A 23,541-nucleotide genomic window follows, 5' to 3' on the forward strand; every position below is an offset into this window, starting at 1 on the left:
TAAATACAAGCATTTGAAGAAAGTAACAGTACAAATAGCGGTTCGCTTCAATTAAATTTTAGCAACTGTAATCAGTAAATAGATGTCGCTATCTTTCGTATGTCACTCGAGCATCAGTACTTTACGGTGGTTCTAGTGTAGACTGTGCGCAGTTAGAGATTAAACGTACGAGCTAGCAGCTGACTGCCGTATTTGTCATCAGCACTGAAGGGCGAGGGCTACGTGGAGCGGCTGTGAATGGGGAACATGCCGGAGTGCGTCCCGTATTTCAGCAACACAATGCGCGCTGTGGCAGTCACACTACGTGGGTTGTGGCCTACCGAGTTGAGGGCCTATCTGTCTCTCTCTTTCTGCCTCTCTGTCTCAGTGAGCCTAGCTAACAAAAAGGCCAAAATAACAGAAGAGAGGCAACATACCACCACAGATCAGTTATTCAGTTTCTCCACTGCATCACTGTGTTTTCAAAGGTAAAATACGAACTTCCTTAAGAAATAGTAGAATCATTGTGTTCGAATTGATGAATTGCTTTCTTTGAGGGGCAATATCTTTTCGTGGTGGATGATTATGAAGTTCTCAAACTTTTATCAAGTTGCAAGAACCGCTGTTGAAATAATTGGTAAGAAAACACTATGATGTGTTAGAGGACTTCGGGGATGCGGTTATCCGCTGATATATCTTTGGACTCCTGTAATTTGCCATTAGGATGGTGCACATGATCCTAGCGTTTTTACATAAGTTCAGTACACAGAACACGTATGCATAACAGAAACGTTAGGCATCAATCTCCTTCACTATTTGTAACAGTCTGTCAACTCCGAGCTAAGTTTTCGATTCTGCGACTGTAGAAACCATGTCGTTACGAGGCGAAAAACTCGTCGAGCCGTGATCGGAGCACATTTTCATCGAAAAATGAAGTCCCTCGAAGGCCGTTCGATAGAGTGCGGAAAAGGTGAAAATATGATGTCGCGGTCTCAGGGGAATAAGATGGGTGCGGAATGACTTCCCAACTCAACTCCTGTACATTGTTCTTTGACAGTCTAGCAGAATGTGGGTGGGCGTTGTTACGAAGTAGCATCACATCACGTAGCCGTCCCGGTCATTGTTCTCAGACTGCGTCTGCAGAACCTCTCAATAGTTGACATTAAATGGCAGCAGTGACGGCTTCACCACGGCGAAGCAATTCCTAGAACACAACCACGACGGTCTTCGACCAGATGCATAACATTACCTTTTGTGGATGCGTGCAGGTCTTTCTACGGGGAGTTGCTGCTTTAGTAATTAAAATTTCCGGGCTAAGAGGCCGTGGTCCAATAGTAGAAATACTTCTCCCTGACATTTCGTTGCCAGCTGCTGGGCAACATCATCTGAGGTGAGTCTACGACTGGCTGCTAGGCCGTGGAGGTCCTGTTTATATAGAGCGCGTAGAGGGCGCCACCACTCGTCACGTGTTGTCACCAGTAAAGCTATCTCTGGCTGGCGTCATTACTCTCGATCGAAGGTAATCGATTGTCACATCTTTGGTACAGAGTCGATCGCCATATCTTATCTAGCTTCAAGCCTTCTTCTTTCCTGTTAAAATTATTGTGCTGCTTTGTTTGGGCTCAATTATTCCTTTCTTTTCCTTAAATTAGCACATAGACATCGTCCCCCGTCACCAGTAACGATACAGGATATGAATGGTCTGTGCTCTTCACGAGCCAGAGACACACACAAATTGCCTCCCGCTAATTCTTATGATTTTGGCTTACGGCATGCGCTATCCATACACCCAAGTTTTTAATCTTCCCCATTACATACATACGTCGCACGAGGGGGAAATGATCACAGTTCATCAGATTTTCGTGGTCTCAAGTACAATGACGTGGATCATTGTGGATCAATGCGTTAAAACGATCTTTATCAAACCCCGAAGGTGGAGATTCACTAATGTCAAAACGATCCTCTTTAACACGAGGAAACCATTTCCTTGCCATAGCCTGCACAGTGGCATTATCTCCATACACGGCGCAAATGTTTCCGGTTGTTATCCCCTTTTTGAACTAAAACACAAGAATAAGCAGTAAATATTCCGATTTCAGCACTTCTCACTCCATTTTCTAGTTTCCACATTTCTGATCACAATCTCCAAATAACAAAGTGACAATATGTAATAAATTCATTGAATTACAAACAAAAAATGACAGTCGATAAACAAAGGCGTAGAAACCGGAATATCAACACGCAAAAAAAGAAAAGGAAAGAAAAGAAAAAGGAAAAAGGAAACACTACGAACTTATGCACCAACCCAGTATTTCTCTGGATATCCAGTACTGTTAAGTTGTAATTAAAAGTTACGAGGTTGTGCCAGTATTAAGATTTCTCATCTATTCATATTAAAAGCAATAGGCAAGAATAAGCATTATTAGCCATGTGGGACGTAGAATCAGTATTTTTGGTTGAATGCATAGTGCGATGGAGATGATAGTTGCTTTATCAATATCTGGAATAGCTAAGGATGGTGATATGCCAGTCGTGGTGGTTCTCTGCTGAATTATATGTGCGTCCTTTGTTTGCAACAACAGCAGCTGTTTTATGACAGAGGTTCATCTTTCACTGAATTTAACAGAGAATGTTGGGTGTTTACGAAAAGCTGCCGCAAAGACAACATATTCTCAGTTCCCTTCGTTCTTACCATTTCAGTTCTATATAATACGTGAAGATGACGTCCAATAAAATTTTATATCTCTAAAATAAGTAACCGCAGATGTTAAACATTTTATTTTTTAACAATTATCTGACCAACGCATTTTTTTTTTTTTTTTTTTTTTTTTTAGATGGGGCCCCTCCACACCCGCACCAACGTGGTGACCAAACCAAAAGTTCTACTGTCACCTCCGTAAACATGTTAGTTGTCCAGTAAGTGGATCACAGGATGCTGGGCTGTGATGTTGTCCGTGCTTCTGGGTAAGGCTACGCATTAACACGGTCCATCAGGTGATAGATAGTGGACGAAACGCGAGTGAGGGTAGCGATTTGAAGAGCAGAGGGAAAAAAGTGCCATGGCTCGTGCCGTGGGAAGAAAACCTCTGCGTCAGTGGGATGGGTAGTAAGAGCAGTAGTGGTTTACTAGATGCGATAGCTCATGCAAAGTTGGATTTGTTAGTATAGGTATCATGCATCATTACCGTGACAAGCGATGGCAATGTGTCCCAGTTGCTGCAGCTGCTACATTCCTGGAACAATCAAGATCGTTATACAGTAGTGGGAGTTCGGCCATAGATCATCTCACTGTGTGGGGGATGTGTAGAGCTTGTTTGCATGCAGTGTACGGTACGGCTTCCCTGTGTGGTGCCAGTTATTCGGCAGTGTATTTCAGCTGGATATCCAGTAATGGCGTCTAATTAACAGGGGCTCGCCTGTGCCGTTATGTTTGCGTATGCTTGGCCATAGATGTTATGTCCTTACAAGTATGTCTTTTGGTCTTTTATGTTTCCATCTATGGTTGTGGTCGTAGTTCCCCAGATTCAGAATAAGCGGGTTCTGCGAATGTCTGGAGTTTCTGTATAGCCTTGTGGTGAGTTTGTGGATTACCTCCGTGAGAGTCTCAAGTCGGTATTCCTGGTGAAGGTCCGCGATGCGTGTGTATCGTGGAGCATTGCTTATTATTTTGAGTACTTTGTTTTGTATGAGCTGCAGACGGCGCAGGCGTGTAGGCGCAGCGTATCCCGAGACAGGAGCTGCGTACGTCATCAGGGGTCGGATAAGTGTCATGTACATGGACCTCGACACCCTTCTGTTCAGTGTGCTACGCCTGTTGAGCATAGGATAGAGCTGTTTGAGCTTCGCTCTAACTAGGTTGGTCATGTATTGTATGTGGTCCCCCCAGAGTAATTTCCGGTCCAGCCAGACACCGAGGTATTTGACTTTCTCGCGGAAACGTATTGGACGTGCATGTAGAGTTATTGGTCTGCAGTAGCGGTGTTTGCGCAGTTGCTTCGGTCTTCTAGTGAACAGAACGGCTTCGCACTTGTCGACGTTTACTCTAACAAGCCATTTCTCCAACCAAGGCTCGGCCATCTGAGTGCAGTCTGTAGGCGTGTCGTAATGTTTGATGGTTTCCAATCTTGCGCAAGGATGGCTGTGTCATCCGCGTAGATTGCCATCATTGTGTTGTGTGTGGTTGGGAGATCGTTTATGTGGGGGTTCAACAGTAGGGGCCCTAGGATGCTTCCCTGTGGTACTCCCGCGTGTATACCGTGTCGTGTTGATTGTTTTCCCTGCACGTCAGTGTTGAAACTCCTGTCTGTGAGGTATGAGTGTATTAGACGCAGCAGCCCGTCGGGGAATCCCGCGTCGCTGAGTTTGCGGATGAGGCCGTTGTGCCATAGACGGTCGAAAGCCTTTTCGATGTCCAGAAACACTGCCCCTGTAGCTTTGTTTATGTTGAAGCCATGTGTTATATGTTCAACGACCCGTAGGAGTTGTAGTGTTGTGGAGTGGTGATTCCTGAAGCCGAATTGCTCCGCTCTCAGGATGTCATTTGTTATGCAGTGCCTAGTGATGCGTTTGACAATCACCTTCTCAAGAATCTTACTGAGCGAGCTCAGAAGGCTGATGGGTCGGTAATTTTGTGGGAGGCTGTGGTCTTTCCCCGGCTTCCTGAACATCAGGACCTTGGCCGTCTTCCTAAAGGCGGGGAAGTGTTGGTGTTTTAGTATGGCATTCGTTATGTGTGTTAGGTACTCAGTTGCTTTATCCGTGAACTCCTGGAGGACACGGTTTTGAATGCCATCATGACCAGGGGCTTTCCTAGCAGCGGAATGCAGTATAGCCCAGGAGACTTCGGCTGTGCTAGCATGTCGAATGTCGTCGCGCGATGGTTGGGCTAGAATGCGTGTAACCTCTTGGTCAGTAGCAAGTGTGAACACTGGATCTGATGGTACCAGGTTCGGATTGAATGACACTGCGAGTGTTCGAGCCATTAGTTCTGCTTTCTCTTCCGCTGAGTATGCAGGTCCGTCAGGCCCTTGAAGCGTTGGGGTGTATATTTATTCCCTGGTGAAGTGTCAGGCTAGTTGCCACACGCCAGGTCGTGCGGTGTCAAGCCCTTCGAGTTTTTGATTCCACTGTTGTGTTCTATGTGTTTGTATTTTATCGTGAATGATGCCCTGTAGTCTGTTAATGTGCCGTTTGAAGTACGGACGCCTGGTGCGCTGCCATTGTCTCCTGAGGCGATTCCTCATTGAGATTAGGCCCAGGATTTCCTGGGGCAGGGCCGCACTGCGTTGTTGTGAGGTGCGATCAGGTATGGTGCCTGCCATTGCGTCCCGGCTGACCAACGCATTAAACAGTCACGAGACTATAACCTGCCATAGCTGATTGTCATTACGTCCATTCACATAGAAAGAAAAAACCACAATGTATCCATTTCTACGTGTATCCAAAATTCATGGTACTTTCTGTTTCTTACCATCGCAGTCAGCTCTGGTGGCGTCACTCTGGCGCATGTATCTGAGAAAGAGCCAACCTCTTCGGTGTTCATACCCCAGCTAACGCTGCGTCGACGTGAGTTGGAGCGGCAGGGCGCGAAACAGGGGAGATTAAGGGGTAACACAACTGCAGAATTTTCTAGAAAATCATTTTTTACCGGCTTTAAAGATGCTTTGAACATTCCAAAATATGAGGCAAAAAGTTCACCCCCAAGAAAAAAGTCCGCAGCTCGTGGTCTTGCGGTAGCGTTCTCGCTTCCCACGCCCGGGTTCCCGGGTTCGATTCCCGGCGGGGTCAGGGATTTTCTCTGCCTCGTGATGACTGGGTGTTGTGTGCTGTCCTTAGGTTAGTTAGGTTTAAGTAGTTCTAAGTTCTAGGGGACTGATGACCATAAATGTTAAGTCCCATAGTGGTCCAGCCATTTGAACCATTTGGAAAAAAATTATTATTCTATGGAATTCCGAGCTCCTCCCCTAGCGCGCCGGATGACCCGAAACGGTCTACCTGCTCCAACATGTAGTGTCTGGGTATAGTTAGAGGCATTTCAAAACAATAAGACGTTAGCCTGGGATCAGCAAGTGTCAGTAGGTGTGTGAGAAGGACAATGCTCTCGCTTTCAATCTGGATTTTTCTGTGCAATATGGACTTTTCATAGTTTGTTTTCATACAGTATACAGTTTTGTGTATGATTGTTGTTTGTCAAGACCGCCCCGATTTGTTACACCAAGTTGTAGCTTTATACGGAACGCATATGTAAACAGTCGTCGAAGCGTTCTAGCACTGCGACTGCTTGGAGTAGGGATAAACGGATTTTAAAAGTTCTTTGCGTTCATGGAATTGCCACGACCGACATTTTAATTGTTCTGTGATAAACTAGTGGATATGATTTCTAGAAACACGGAAGCTGTACGACAGTCCAGACTTGGTATAGTATATTACTGCAAGAGTTATCTAAAACTAGAATTTCTTTATATGTTCATGTCTCTAACAAATTTAAAAACTTTAAAGATGTTTTTATCAGTATACGACTTTTCAAAACAGCACGCAGAATAACTCCTACCATTTTCAATCTCTTTTCTTGAAAATTTAATCACATCTTTGAAATGATATTTCTAAGTAAACCTCATGAGAGATTTTTGATTAGCTGACTTAGACGTTATTTATTAACATATGACTGTCCTTCTTTGGTGAAAACTGAACGACTTTATTCAAACACTCGCCAACAGCTCAAAAATCAATATTTCTAAAGTTCCCTAAGTGGTTCACAACCCACACTCATGTAGCTACATTTTTTGTCAGGTTGAAATAAGCATCATTTAATGTGCGTGCCGCAGATCACCTGAGGTTCAACATGCCTCGGTACAGTTGCTGCCGTGTTTCCTTTTTGTAATACTTTTCAACAATTTGTTTGTAATGAGACTTGACAATAAAAAGTTAGTTATCCTGGCAATGTCGTACACAACGAATGGCTACCTGTTAACGTTGTATACAATGAAAAGAAACATTTGGGTTTACTCTATTAAAGTAATGATGTAATTGAGAAGGCAAACAAGATTTACTTTACTGACAACATTTATATTTCCAAGCACACAAAAAACAAAAGAAACAAGGACAGGTCTAATTAAAACCAAACAGATTATTTTCGAGAAACCGTAAACAACTAACAGGTGTTTTAAAACCACAATGGACAAGGGTCCTGGGTGGCAAAGGCGAGTCAAATACACTGGCTATAAAAATATGGATAACGTTCGCGGTGTTAATCAGACGCTGAGCAGAATTTGACTTATTCAATCTACTTTAGGCTACGTGGCTGCAGCTGAGAGCATGTGGCAGTTGGGTTTTGTACGCCTAGACAAGGCCGGAGCTGCAATACTTTACTCTGTTCGCTCCGTTCAGCGATGTAACTTGCAGCTGGAGAGTCGTGTGCGGCAGTGGCGAGACGTGAGGCGACACCTGGGAGTCCATCGCGCCCACGAAAGTAATGAAAAATCCGACGATCTAGCGATCAGGCAGACGGATCGCAATTTACTCCCTACTAGAGCCCTGAAATCACGGAGGATTTCAATGTGTGACGCACCCCTTCGCTGGTCGTACGAAGGACCAATTCGGCTGACTTATCCGGCAGAGCGCACAACGATTCCAAACGTCGAGACTGGTGAACCAAATCGAATAAGTGTGCCCTCGGCAATCGAGTAGTCCGAGACGTTTGAAGTCACACTGTCGGTACAGTGAAAAATTATTACAAATTGAATCATTCTTAGGACAGGTCCCAAGTATCAACCACAGATGCCAGAGCTTCGACCAGAAGTTTCATCCCGACCGAAGTCCAGAGCCAGAGTGATTCGCAGACCGAAATCCCCAGCCAGAGAGCCTCGCACCTCCCCAGATAGAAACAATTCCCGTTTCTCGGCAACGCCTTCTATTTCAACTTGAGACAACCACAGAGTTTTAGAGGTGATAAATTTCCACTCCTACACGCCAGCACAAACTCACCACAAACCATCGCAAGAGTTAAGAGACCTCCGTCTCTGGAAAAAAAAAACATAGCGCTAATTACACCCATTTTTAAGTTTCGCGGTGGGAGCAGGTATTTTTACCCGAAGTCGTGTCGCTTCCCACGGCAGCAAGCGAACAAATACAATATTACAGATCTTTATCTTAATTCACTGTGCCTTGGAGCAAGTTAGTCCCATCTTTGTGGTGTAATAGATATTATATCTCCAAACGTTTCCCAGACGCCAGCGTTTCCTTTCCCATACGCCAGCAGCCGATGGAAGTGGGCCACCGGCCCATTTGCAGTTATCGGCGAACACAAAACTTGTAAATTTTTATTAGGCGTAGCGCACTCCACATTGCCCTGTTTACAACGCCAATGTGTAGACGCGTCCCTTCAGTCAGTCATCCTCAGCCCAGCTTTCCGTAGGCGCCGATGCAGGTAAAGCAGACATTGTCCTGTTGGAAACCCGTCTCGTCTAGGGGGTGCTCTGTCGGCACCTTTGCAACAATGGGACAGTCCGGCAAGGTCAATTAAGGGATGCCTCGCCACCACTTGCATTCAACTTCAAACGTGCCGTTTCTAAGAACCAATAACCATAAACATTCCTCATGCTTCTACTCCATCAACGTCCGCTCAGGCTGTTAACCCATGGGGTCTCGCACCGATTGCGAAACGCTGGAACAACAATACTCATTTCAGACAAAATATTTATGAAAAGACGTGAGAGAGTAACTTGTCCTCGAAATTATTATGAAAAATCGATGAGAGAGAACTTGCCCTCTCTCAGTAATATAACTAAATATGCGCTCAAACTACACCAAGCATTATTTCTGTTATAACGTCTCCTTCCACCCAAAAGAAATCGTCAAGGAAACGCTCTTTTTGGCCATTACAGTTGCGTTACCCCTCAATCACCTGCTCCGGCCGCCACATATCCTGGAAGCTAGCGGTATGACTGTGATGTAACGGTCGGGAAACCTGGCTCTCGTCGCCAACCTTCAGTGCGGGGCGTGGCTAAACTAGGTAATGGCCAATGCCGACGGAAGCAGGCTTTTCCTGGAGATGGACAGGGGAGTGGGAAAGTTGGCGAAATGAAGGAAGGTCTCTGTCCTGTCGGTAATCATAGTGCAAACCGTTGACAAGTCGAGGGGTGGCGCCCGGCAGGAATTGGGGTGTGTGCAGTGGAGGTAGAAAGCAAGTAGAAAGTTAATCAGTCGGTGGACAGCCAATGACCACGAAGTATAATGCCGGGCAGCTGTGCCGAACAGTTGGGGCTTTAAATCCGCCATTCAGTCGACATGGGGAGTGGCCGCAGAGAGAGATCACAATGGGCCTGTAAGGCAGTCGGTGTCTTTCCGGATGAGAGGAGGACGATTGGAGAAGATCCGTAGGTAGAAGCTTCTACACTACAAGAGGAGCACTGGTAGCATCTGATGACATTGCTATCCTGAGTGAAAGTGAAGAAGAATTAAATGATCTGCCGAATGGAATGACCAGTCTAGTAATTACAGAATATTAATTGAGAGCAGCGGGAATCTTGACATTCGAACTGACGGTCACGAAGAAGATAAAGTTAAGGAAAAGGAATTCTTCTACCTAGGCAGGAAATAAACGATGATGGACGGAGCAAGGAGGACATCAAAAGGAGACTAGCACTGGCAGAAAGGGCTTTCCTGGCCAAGTATAGCCTACTGGATCAAACATAGGCCTTAATACACGTTATGAGCCCAGCATTGTATGGTAGTGAAACATGCAATGTGGGAAAACCGGAACAGAAGATAATCGAAGCATTTGAGATGTGGTGCTACAAACGAATGTTAAAAATTAGGTCGACTAATAAGGTAAAGAATATGTAGGTTCTGGGAAGAACTGGAGAGGAGAGGAATATTTACAAAACATGGACAAAGGGCAGGATGATTAGACATATGTTAAGACATCAGGGAATGACTTTCACGGAGCCTCAGGAAACTGTAGAGGGCAAAACCTGTAGAGGAAGACAGATATTGGAATACATCCAACATACAACAAAGGACGTAGGTTGAGATGCAGAGCTGGGCACAGGAGAGGAATTCGTAGTGGGCTACATCAATTCAGTCAGAGGACTGATGACTCAAATACAAAAATAAGAAAAAAGAAAACATTCCAGTGGTGAGGAAAGATCCGTAGGGTGCTAACAAACCTCGAGTGAGGTGAGGGGGACGAGAAGCCAGGCAGGTACTGACAATGTCCATGTCTTGCAACAATCGATCGGTGATGAGTGACCTGACGTGTTTCAGAAGGCGCTTCATTCAATCACAAAGTCGGAGGGGGGTGATACCTGCGGACGGTGTCCTACACTTACCTTCATAAAGATCGAGTTTTCGGCATTAATGGCGCTACCTGAGGCCATACAGTAGGTATGTGTCCAGTCGATGGTGTTGGAGACGTCGTCGCCATTTCAGAGCATAATCACCATATCGTCAGCGTAGGCTGTGCATCGAAACGTAAGTCCACGGAACGTCACATCCATAACCTTCTGACGAAGCCCTCATAATAGAGATTCAGGCGGCGCTACTACATGCAGAATTGTTGACAATCCTTGCTGCACCGAATGTGTGATGGAAATAGGGCACATGAGGTTCCACTGATCAGGACTTTGAGGGTCGCCCCTTGAAGAAGGCATATGATCATGGTATTGAAGGTCTCTGGCTACACCAGGTTTAGAGAGATGTGTGTTGAGAAAGTGAGGTCGACTCAGTCAAAGGCCTGGCTGTAGTTCACGGATGCTAGAGGACCTAGTAAATTGTCTTTCGCCAGGGCTATCTGATTGCTATATCTGCACGAAGCTGCTTGCATATTATGTGGTCCATCTATAGACATATGGTCATATGAGATTATCCTACATATTCGTGCCTCCAGGAGGAGGGTGAATATTTTCAAGTTACTATTAATAAGTGTTAAATGGCGATAATCTGGAATCCATTCACCTCTTCAGTTTCGTGGGAGAGATGACCATCCCTTCAATGAAAGTAGCGGGAATTGGCTTCTCCAGTGACAGCAGGTCTTGACAGATGAACCACCAATATTGTGTGACTAAAGATTTTAACCTTCGATGGAATTCCAAAAAGAAAATGTTCAAGCCTAATGATCTATGTGTATCACCTTTACTGATGCCATCAAGCATCTCTTTCTCAGTTAAGTCCTGTTCAAAGTGTCAGCCATTGTGGAGGTTAATATACCGTATATCTGCCGTGTGACCTCCATCATCTTCGGTTGGTCGGGATCTTGAGCCAATTGTACTGTTTGGAGAAGGCTGCATTGATGTCATATTGTGTGGAAGACCACCACTCGTCTTCCGCATAAATGAAATGGATGAGTGATCGGTGCAGCCTTCGGCTTAAATGAATACATTGATGGCCTGTCCAACCGTGAACATATCAGGCACTGGTGCGCGAACGAATGCACCCTCAACTATTGGTGCAAATGTGCTACGATCCACCCCTTTGGCGCAGTTTGCCGCTATCAGTCATTCTGATGATGTCACCGTTGAAGTGTAGTTACTGGACACTGCAATAGAAGTAGACTGACCGCCAGTTGGATGCTGCAGCGTCGCAAATGAACGCAATCAAGGTACCCCGCCCGATCGGTTTGCCACAGCAATCCACCACTGTAGCGTTGTGTGAAATGCTCCTATTTGGCGAACGCATGAGCGGTAGGGTCCTCGATCGCGAGTTTGCAGTCGGAAAAGTCATATGAGCAGTGATGAGCTTCCAGGAGTTTAGCTTCGTCACAACTGCTGGCGGCAGAGCCAATTGGCTACAGTTTTGCACATCGTAACGTGAGTGTAAGGTGACAAGAGGCACATTCCTATCAGTGCGGATGAATAATTGGCTAATATAATGGGAGAACCCGGGACGATCTCCTCTCAGATGTTCTCAAGGATCATCCCGTCTTAGGTTCCAAAAAAGAGCCTCTACTTCGGCACATGGATAACTTCGCGGAAGCTGGTCCTTTGGTGCTAGGAAGCTGTCAAAGTCGCCATTAAGAACGATCTAGTCAAGTCGCCAGAAAAATATCATGTGGAAACAGATGGAGAGTCATACGTAAGTCATACTGACCATGTCAGTTTGTTCATCTTTGCTTACTGTCGCAATCCATTTTCTTGTCAAGCCCCTGGTGGCGCTTTGGTCTACTTGCGGTTGGCTCTTTTGTTAAAGGGAGTTGGAGCCAACTTATTGTGGGGCAGTGAAAACGAGGAATGTGTGACGAACAGTGAATGTTCCAGTACCGGGCCTGATCGGCGGTTGCTCGTCCCAGTGTGTGTGTGTGTGTGTGTTTTCTTTTTTTTCTACAGGGTGCTGTGGAGTGTTGGACTCTACTCTGTTGTACCCGATTGCATATCTGGATTTGGGAGTGAGCGTCAGCTGATGTGGGCGCCGAGATCATGTTGATTTTCTTCGGTTACCTCCCGCCCAACCACAGTTTCTGGTAGCGTAATTCTGTCTGTGGATTTTGGCACATGTGCTGTGGTGCTGGGCTTTCTCCCATGGCTTGCCCGCTGTTCGCCATTAGTCCGTACTCCAGCTGATAAATTCGCCGCCGCTGCCCCCTTCCTCTATGTGTGAACTCCCTTTATGGATGGTAAACTGGAGTGTATTTCTTTTTCATTGCAATTTGTTCAGAATTTCCGTGATACTAGTCGTTATTACTTGGGTGTGAAATTAATTTGGTTGTAATAAGTACTAGGGCACCACATACATTAGTTACAACTCAGGTCAAATGTCAAGCCTCACCTTTCAGGTAGGAAGTTCTCGCTTGTCCAACTTGTGCATGAATTGTAAAGTAGGGCATGGTCGATATAAGCAAACACCAGCGGCCCAATGAATGTTGGCTTGTTTACCGTACTCACATTGGAAGGTCTTGGTGAGGTCCAGCACTTCTCTTAAAAAAAAGAATGTATTGTTTACTGTTGTACATTTTATTACTACTGCGATCCGGTGCTTTGGTATTAGAGCTTAAGCATTACTTGCTACTTCTTAAGTTTACGTAAGTGAATTTCTTTTTTGAGAGTGTCATTAACAGTGGGCCTTTTGCATTCTTGTATCGGGCTTTGACAATTTTCTTATTTCTTACGCTTTGATTTGAAGATCTTTCACTTCTTTAACTGCGTATGGCTTAACTTGTGAATTTTAAAATATTTGTTACCTTTCTGTTCCAAAATTGTTATTGCCCGAAGGTCATTCCAAACCTTTCATCGTATTCCTGGACCTGTTTGAAAAACAGATTATAGCAAAGGTGAAATACTGAACATCTACAATTTTGTTACCGTTATAGTCTTAGAAAGTGCTAATGCCTAAGGTGCTTCAGAATGGCAGATGTTGAACTTGTAAAATTTTGAATATTGTTATTTTCCTGTTTGAAATTTTGCTAATGTGAAACAGCTTCTCCTGTTTTGTGAAATGCCAAACCTGTAACTGTTTTCCTTAAATAAAGGTGATTACCAGTCGGTTTCTAAATTGCTAGCGCCAAGATGACCCTCAGGTAGTTTTAATCGTAATCCTGGTTCTTATTTCTAAATAAGCGCCACCCACCTTCCTTGTTTGAAGTTTACTATCTGATGAGCGGTTTTCAAATTGTTATGGTAATACTCTTTGTGTACTTGTACAAAAGTCACTCTTGCCGGGTATAAATTTTAACAGCACCTAAGGGGCTCCCCATGATGTATTTATACGAATGTTGAACTTGTTATTTAAAAGCGGCAATACTTCTTCTGTAAAAAAAATAATTGTAAATGATTAATGGGATATTTAATCCACCTCATGTAACTTGTGTTGTTAACTTGCCTAAAACTCCCTATTTTGTTAGAACTACTTTATTGTAAGTTTTGTCTTTCTGGTTTGTTACCCTGAAATCAATCTCAAACAGTCACTATTGATTTGTATGTCATCCATTTTTTAAAAAGATTTTGTTAAATAAAGGATTACCAACTATTGTGAAGCAGCAAATGGCTTTCCGTAAACTCAGCCTGCACCGTCCTCCCCCAGTTAAGTAGTGTCTGCTGACATCTCAGTGCTCAGCACGTATTACAAGATGCTTTTCTTACCAATTGTCTGTTGAGTAGACTTGCTGGGACAAATCTCCAATGCTTCTCACTAAAATATACCTCTAATTTTCTACATGTGGTACAATCTCCCATTCCCTGTAGAGTATATTTGCTGGGGAAAATCTTCAGTGCTTCTCACTAGAATATACCTCTCATTTCCTACATGTGCTAAAAAAAACCATTATCCATTGAGTATACTTCTTGGGGAAAATCTCCAGGTGCTTCTCAATATGAACATATCTCTCATTTCCTGCATGTAGTACAGTCTCCCACTCTCTGTTGGGGCGACTTGTTGGGGCAAATATTCAGTGCTTCTCAATAGTTAAATACCTCCCATTTCCAACAGTTAATACAATCACACATTCGCTGTACAGTAGACTTGTTGCTATACTACATTTCGCACGTATATTTCTTCTTTTTTGACCAGTGGCTGCTACCAGCTTATCAGGACCTAAAGCAGCACCAGCAGTAGCGGCAGCCAACAGTTAGTCGGAACCTGCAGCATCTTCCGGCTTGTAGAGATCAGCAGCAGCAGTACCCACCAGCTTGTCAGAACCTGTAGTGGTGTGGGATCCAGTAAAGCTTTTTAAAACATGATAACAAGTCGAATTGACCCGAGCATTCAAAGCGCTTAAATATTGGGAATAGAAGCATCAGTGGCAGTGGCTGGTGAAACATGTCAGAGATTGAAAATGCACTGAGAGGTGTTATAGAGAGGTTTATGGAGTTGAAATACGATGAACTGTGTAGAGCAGATCGCTAAATTGATCAGAACATGACCGCAGAATATGGTATATCCTGCTGTCCACCGAAGATTTACTTTGGCAGCCTGAGGCTGTCCTTTACGTCACTGTACCACAGAGCTACACTCATGCCGCTATTGCGTGGTCAGTCCGTTCATTTACAGCTTCCTACCATTAAAAACTTGTTCGGTGTATGGATGGTCCTGTCTGTTGTGTTGGACAGACTAAATAGATGTATTGTTTACGTTCAAAATGCATATAAAGACATTGTGAGCTATCTCCATAAATATAATTTAAGGGAAATACACATTGAATTCGGTGCCCACAAGAGACTCTTATTAGCTAAACACTATAAAGGTGTGAAGAAAGAACTAGTGGCCGCGCGGAGTGGCCGCGAGGTTAGAGCCGCCATGTCACTGATTGCACTGCCCCTCCCGCCGAAAGTTTGAGTCCGCCCTCGGGTATGAGTGGGTGTGTTGTTTTCAGTATAAGTTATTTTAAGTACTGTGTAAGTCTAGGGACCGATGACCTCAGCAGTTTTGTCCCTCAGGAATTCACACTCTCGGACATTTGAGAGAACTAGTGGATTTTGCTGATGTACCGCACCCTGTGTGTGATATATATACAAGGTGATTCACGATGATATGCAAATATTTTGATATGTTATTCTACAAATATAACAAAAGAAAAAAGTCAATATAAACATAGGCCCGCAAATGTTTAGTTACGGAGTTACGTCTAATAAAAGATCTTCCCAGCAATTTAACAACTTCGCTAATATGAACCCATCACAAAACTGTACGAAGTTAATGTAAAGCCTGATTTCCATGTCTTTTGTTGTTACGCATCTACTAACTCTAATAAAACATGTCCGAGACGTGTATTTATAGTAGTTTTCCAGAACTTGCAAAGGAACAAAGATGTAATTTCGTAAAATTTTTAATTTATTAACTACTTGTCCCAATTTGTTTTTGAAATTCCAGCCAACTGCACAATGCTTTCAGCAGAAGTTGTAGAAAATTAAACTTTGGAAAAAGGATGGTAACGTCGTTAACGGAAACTGTATGAATGTGTCAGATATGCTGTTTTTATTAATACCATCGCACACGTGAATTTATGTTAAACCAGAAGAGAACAAATCTCAGTCTTAAGAAAGTTGTATAGTGTACATACAATTCCACAACACATTTACAATAATTGTTCAAAAACGTCTCCACAGCGTTCAGTGCATTTAGCTGCATGTGTATGAACTTATTTCGTTCCTCCTTTCAGTTTCACAGGGTTGTTCTTAATTTCGTCTATTGCATTCGTAATGCGAGCAAGTAATGCCTCACATGTATTGACTCTGCCCTCACAAACTATGTCTTTCATCCATCCCAACACACAAAAATCCATTGGTGTTAAGTCGGGCGTCCTGGGTGGCCACAGGGGTGTACCACCATGACCAATCGTTTTCTGAGTAAAATGATCTTTTAAATGTGTGACACCGGCATTGGTGAAATGTGGAGGCGCGCCGCCATGGCGAAAATACATTTGCAGTCGCTTGGATAGTGGAACATCTTCGAGGAAGCGGGCAACTTCTTCTTTAAGGAACTGTAAGTACATCTTGCCAGTTCGACGTCCTGACAAAATGAATGGTTCAATAAAGTGTGTGTTGATTATACCACACCACACATTTATGCTAAATCGCTGCTGCAGCTTCAGAACATACATTCTCGTTATGTAAATTGCTTATACCATCTTGAGTAAGCTATGCCTCATCAGTAAATAAAATGTATTTCTGTAACTACCGATTAGTACTTAACCAGTTGCAGAACGCCAGGCCAAGGGCAGGATCTCCGGGATGTAGATGAAGCACTTTTTTATGGTAGTGATATAGATTATTGTACTTCAGTGTACGCCGTACCTTAGATTGTGAAACGCCTAATCTTTGGGAGATACATCGTTTACTGATACTCGGGCTACTTTGAGCAGTATCGATAATATCCTCATCATCGGTTTCATGTATCAAGCGCTCGTACTGATTATAAAAGCTAGGTGGAGAACCTGTCTCCCGTAACATTCGAAATATTCCGCTAATGGTTCGTGTCTTCGGAATTCTCCGAGTTGGATAGCGTAAGCTATATTCGTTAACTGCAGCCGTAGCATTACCATAACATTTGCAACAAATAAACTCCATAGCAGCGTATTCCTCTGTCGTAAATTTAAGAGGCATCCCTATTTAATAAATTATGTACAAAATACAACAGTTAATGTGTGGTTTCACTCAAACACACTGTTGTTATTAAGTTCTTTCACTGGAAGATACAGAAAACTAACTCGTCTCAAGGTTAAGGTATGACTGAAACAACTCACTAGCGGTTGCCAACAATGACATAAACGTTTCTACATTCTTAATGGAAAGTAAACAAAGTTACTTGAGTTACTTGTATAATAATATTTGCTTCTCTGCATGTTCTGGAAAACTACTACAGATACACGTCTGGGACATCTTTTAATAGATTCATGAGACCAATAACAACAAAATAAGTGGAATTCGTACTTTAATTTAACTTCGTAGAGCTTTCCGATGGCTTAATATTAGTAAAGTTGCTAAATTTCTGGAAAAATCTTTTATTGGCCGCAACTCCGTAACTAAACATTTACGGAACTACGTGTATATGAATTTTTTCCATTGTTTTACTTGAAGAATAACGTATTAAGATATTTGCGTATCTTCGTGATACCTTGTGTATTAAAGCGATGGGTAAGTTAGTATACATTAACCAAGCACAAATTTGGGCGCATGTTGGGCACCACACCCTGTAGGATGGGTATATGTTAACAGAGAATTCGTCTACTCATAGAGCCTCTCGAGGGTTTAGGATCTAGAGATGTATGGCCAGACCCTTCTGAGGCTGATCAACAACTTGGCGCTAAGGTAACTCCACATGAAAAGAATGTAAAGGACATAACTGTAATGGTTGATGAAACTGAAATCAAAGTGCATGACAACTGTAAACGTTGACAAACTTGCACGAAATGTATAAAATGTGCAAACTATGAAGCACTCTCCATACCATATAAAAAGATATTGACTAAGCATAAGGTCATCGCTGCGTGGAAGGCAGTTCAAAAGAAGTTATGACTGCTAAGGCATGGGCAATTGGATTGGGACAATATATTGAGAGAAATGTCTAAACCAGTTACAGAATCTTTCGATGAACTCTCAGCTGTATTACTCATGGAGGATAAAGGTGATAATTCCATTAGCTGCCACAGTGAAAACCAAATAGGCAAAATATTCGGTGTCATTGGTATTTAGCACTTAACATACAAGTTTGATAGAAGAAACTATGCAGATACATGACAGAGAATTTGAGAGAAAAAGTGGTCTAATGAACCTCATTTTCCTAACTGCCACCATATGAACTGCATAAACCATCACGTGAAGCATAGTCTCATAGACATGCTCTGATTAAAGGTTTGGGTGACTTACGGCAGGTCGATCTTGTAGATATTACAATATACACAGGCCAATAATGGATTCAGATACATTTTAATGGTCACTGATAGACAATCTAAATTTGCCTGAAGATTACCTGTTAAAACATAAACGGGGAGAGATGTTGCAGAGGTATTTGAGCATTTGTTGCAGACAGGGATGAATTTATGTCCAGAGAACCGCGGTGAGGAGTTTTAAAGCACATATTTCAAGACGGTGATGCAGTGATATGGAATACACCGCTTCTGAACTACCACCCATCTGAAGGTGAGTATCGTGGAATGTCTAAATAGAACAGCAGAAGGTCAAATGTGGATGCATTTAAATCTTCATAGCTCACAGAATGAAACAGATATCCTCCCCAAAATAACTGCGCATTACAATCAAACCAAACATAACACATTAAAAACGTGTCCAATCGATGTTCACGATAATGACGTCATGGATACGGCTCACTGTCATAATAATATGCTGGATCCACATAAACAGAGATTTAAAATTGGTAATTTGGTACGTATCTCAAAATATAAAGAGCGTTTGAGGTACCGCTCATCATAAACTGGTCGAGTGAAACATTCACAGTTTCCTGAATGTAGAGAACAAACCTCAATTTACATCTAAAGGATAGCAGGTGGTACTGAAACTACAGGATGCTTTTACACAGAGGAAGTGCTGAATAGCTCAGAACCACACATGTTTCTCATAGAATGTGTCGTAAAATGTAGAATGACTAGGGCACTAGTTAAATGGCTTGGTTTTCCTGCAGAACAAAAAGGCTGGATAGCCCAGTCTATTTGCTGAACAATGGAGAGCAAAGAGCACTACCAGCACAGTAGCACAAGCACGATCGGAGACATATTATAAGAGGCGATGACATTATCGACAAAATTCCAGTCAAATCGCCATTCCAGGTTATAATAACTATAGCTCTGGTACAAAGCTTCAAACTTCATTGCCTTGTCGTGATAGTGGGATTACCCTACTTGACAAGGCATATTTGGCGCACGTCACGGTGTACACAAAACATAATTATATCCCAGCACATGACACAGCTGATAAGGTTGGTTGGTTGGCTTGAGGGATAAAGGGATCAAACTACAGGGTCATCAGTCGCTCAGAGCAGATAAGGCCAAGGCAATAGGTCTGAGAAAGGATATTGGCATAGGGTAGCGCATTGCAGGATTTGTAATTCATAAAACCATTCATGGTAAAATTAGATTGGTCTTGGGTATGACTTTCTAGCAAGCTGTGAATGCCGCACGTCGTGCGCAGAAGAATAAGAAGACAATGATAAAGAAGAGGAAAAAGGTGTGTTTATAAAACTGTATCCCGACAGTGATGTATACTACTAAAAGTGCCCTGGAGCATAAGGAACTGGCTAATGTAAACTGGGTCTTCCAGTAACCAACACATCAGGTGGAATTATTCCCTTCCTCATTTCTGCCGTCGCAGGTCTCTCAGCGATGAGTTCACTGGCTGATGGTGCTGTGGCTATTACCAGAACAATCAAGGACGCACAGAACTGACCAAAACCCATTGAGGAGGCAAGGAGACATAACCGCATGATGGGAGCAGCAGCAATAAGAACAAGACTATACCTGAAACCGTACAAAAAGGACTAGGTCTCTTAATAAATAAAAAACAACCCATTAGCCATCCCACCGGATAGACCGTTTACAAATACAGATCTGCTAAAGTTGGTTGAGAAAAAAATCAGCATTCCCATATTAAATGGTGTGTTTATGTGGAACACTTACCAAAGACTTTGTCGAAATCCAGAGAATGTGGAATTGTGAATTTAGATGTTACTGGAGGACCTTGAACTCACTGGATAGCACATGTTTCGAAAAATACAAATAATGTCTGCTATGTTGATTCATTTGAAGATCTACAATCACCAGAAGAGTTACAACAATACTTCACCAACAGACGACATGACTATGTTCTACAATTTCCATCGCTGTCAAGGTCTTAATACCTACCTGTGTCGACATCTATGCATAATGTTCCTCCTGATGTTTACGAAGAAGCATGTATTTAAGGAGCTGCATTAGGCATCCACTCATCAGTTGAGGATGAGGTGCAATGTTGTATACTTTGAGTTTGAAAGAACGATCGTCTGTATTACGCGCAAATTACTTCCCACCAACTGATTTAAGGAATGGAGATGGAATATGGCATAAACTGGACTTAAGCTGAACAACCGCATTCCGAATCTCACAGTGGCTAACAATAAACATCATCCCAAAATCAATGGTAGAAAAGAAATTGTGGAAACAGAATCCGCTGCATACGATATAGACGATTTGAAAGAAGTTTTAAAACAATCTGGAAAAGGGACTGTGCTACATGCAGAATTAAATCTGAAATAAAGGAAGAGAATGCAACGATTGACTTTAAACAGAAATGTTCAGTAGGACGACTACTGAGTTTCACAAAAGGGCAGGTTTTAAAGAAGGATCCTAATAAATTTTACAGATCCGACCAGTCGGTAGATATACTTCATGTCAGTACAATCTGAGTCGAGTGTAACACTGCTACAAACTCTTATCTCAACAACAGAATGATTCATAAGAACTGCGGGCTCTTTCTATTAGTTGGAACAGGGTATATGCTGCGTATTGGGTACCAGGATAATCAGCTTGCCCACTTTTGCGGTGAGAAAATCATTGTATGACGACACCTAAAGCAGTACTGGCGGTGTCATGAAACGTGCATAGACCTGGAAGCCGCGACGACGACCGTCGAATAGTTGGGACCTGTGAGGAGTCGGAAGTGGTGGCGACGTTCAAATAGTCAGGACTGGCAGCCTCCATGTACTGTCAGTGAAGACAGGATGGGTGTAAAGTATAAAACCACAGCCCACGACCCACATCGTGGCACTTCACAACAGAACACCAATGCGAACTACGAGTTTCTTAAATCAATAGGTTTCAAACCTCCCAATGACATCGTTCGACATAACTAATAGAGTGGAGAATGACGAGAGTCTTATCCGCTAGGAATAATTAAGCCATATAACATTGAACGAAGAAGCTGTTGATGTGTCACGCCGACGGTGAATCACGTTCAAATGGTGATTTGAAGTGACTAATCTGCCCCTCCCCACCCCCCTACCCCCATTTGCCCAATAACTGAGACTTGGATATGCCAAGTCAGCTGGGCCCTCAGTTTGTATTAATATTGGTTTTTGATACAAAAACAAAATAACTGCATCAATGAATCTATCCATGAATAAATTTCTTTCCACTGTGAACTTTCCTGCACATATTAATTTCATCGATCGGTTTGGATTCTCTATAGTTTTGTCTCCCATGCCTTGGGGGACTTCACTTGTATATCAGTTTTAAGTTAACTACATTGTAGGGCAAGTCTGGGGCGTGGTGTAAGAGAAGCATTTTAACCAAGTTATTGACATATTGTTTATAATCGGCAAGGGTGTACTACAGAAAACTGTTGGCCATATCACGAAAAATAAAAGCTGAAATTAAGAACGCAGGACTTGTATCTTGATCGATGATATGCAAACATATATTTGGACAGAGAAGAAGTAGAAATACTAGTTTAAAGATTCAGCTTACTGGTCCTGTTCTACTAACCTCTGTGTGAATCACTACACCGTACGCATTTCCCTAAAAGCGATGGTGTACCCCTCAACTTACTCTCATCGTTCATGATGTCCAGTAGATGTCTACAATCATGGCTACATTTCTTAATTAGTGGAACAATTTGAATGCAGCTTGCCAAAGCAATTTATTGTGGCTGAACTAAGAAATATCAAACCATTAACGAATTGCATGGGTTCACACATGGTTCAATTAAACATTTATTTGATGTGTTTCAGTTTGTATGTGGAGACAACGCAAGAAGCATTGAACTCATCATATTTAAGGAAAATATAATTCTCTGATTAGAGTTCTTGGATATTGCCTGATAGAAGTTTCCAGCGGATGTCTACAAAAGTTGGTTTTTTCCCTAGTGCTAATACAAGTGTAACACCTGAGAACAGTATTGTGAGTGTTACAGATTGTAGAGGGAACAATTCTAGCTGCAGTGACTCTGAGTTATACGTCACTGTAAGCAGAATGAACATAATTCCGTTAGTACTATTTGGTTTTTTTTAATGGAATAATGAAATTTTTGAATTGGTTGCCTGGCTATTGTAAAGAAGAGTGTATGTATGGAAAGTTAGGACTCAACGTTCCGTCGGCAATGGGGTGAATGCTAGATTGAAGAAACGATGCAGAAGGAAGAGGCTTTTGCCACTTTAAAACGTGCCACAGCAGCATTTACTATACGGGACTTGCTATTAGGTAAATTTAAGAAAACTGTATTACCAGTCTCAGACTTCACGGTAAGCACATTTCGCAAATGCGCATCAGACCATAACGATCACCTCCTTTTGTGCAGATGTCTCCGAGATCCTGCTGGAGGAGGTAGAATGACATCTCATAAAGTATTGCATATTATGTACAAAAGTACTAGGCTCACTTATCTAAAGCGTTGTTTCATTATATCATAGCGCTTACGAAATACTTGAGGCGTCAATGATACGTAGCGCAGTGTGATTGAGAACGAACTAAGGTCTTATAAATTTAGAGTGGCCGTATCTACGCCACATTTTGGTTCATTGACAGATTTCCTCCTGAATGGGATCTATGCAGTGTTCATAGAAATAAACAGGTACTAGCATATCAGGGTAGGAGACGCAGAATTCAGCATGGTGTTCTCACTAACTACACGTAACAATGCACTCTCGTAGAGCTACGGCTATAAAACGATGGCCAATCCATGGCGAGAGTGCTAATGTGTCTATTATGGCACCGATTTACCCCAGCTAATACACGTTGCCGTGTAGAGCGCAGTTATTAATTAAAGTACCATAAATGAAGATAATTGTTTCAGCAGGTCTATCAAAGCCAGGCCAATTTTAATGTCCTATTCATGGCTGATTACAGTAGATGCGAATTTTCGGTGACTTTTTTCTCACTACAGCTTGGCTACCAAATCACCTAAGCTAAAAGAACAAAAACGACATTTATTTGCGAAGATAATAAGCTTTACTGCAGAAAGAGCAATGCAGCAGAAAACAGTACGGTTCAAAGTGCACAGTGTAATTAACGCGGGTTGGCATTCATTGCCTTACCGTGTGGAAGCCGTTGAGCATTACATAAGAGTTTCTTTGGTTTTTTCTGTTTTTAAGGTGTGTTTTATGGCGTCTGGGAAAACTTCGTGTCTCGCCGAAAAAGCTTGTATTCCCACGGAA

The sequence above is a fragment of the Schistocerca nitens genome, chromosome 8 (assembly GCF_023898315.1).
Source record: "Schistocerca nitens isolate TAMUIC-IGC-003100 chromosome 8, iqSchNite1.1, whole genome shotgun sequence".
In the NCBI taxonomy this organism is placed as follows: Eukaryota; Metazoa; Arthropoda; class Insecta; order Orthoptera; family Acrididae; genus Schistocerca; species Schistocerca nitens.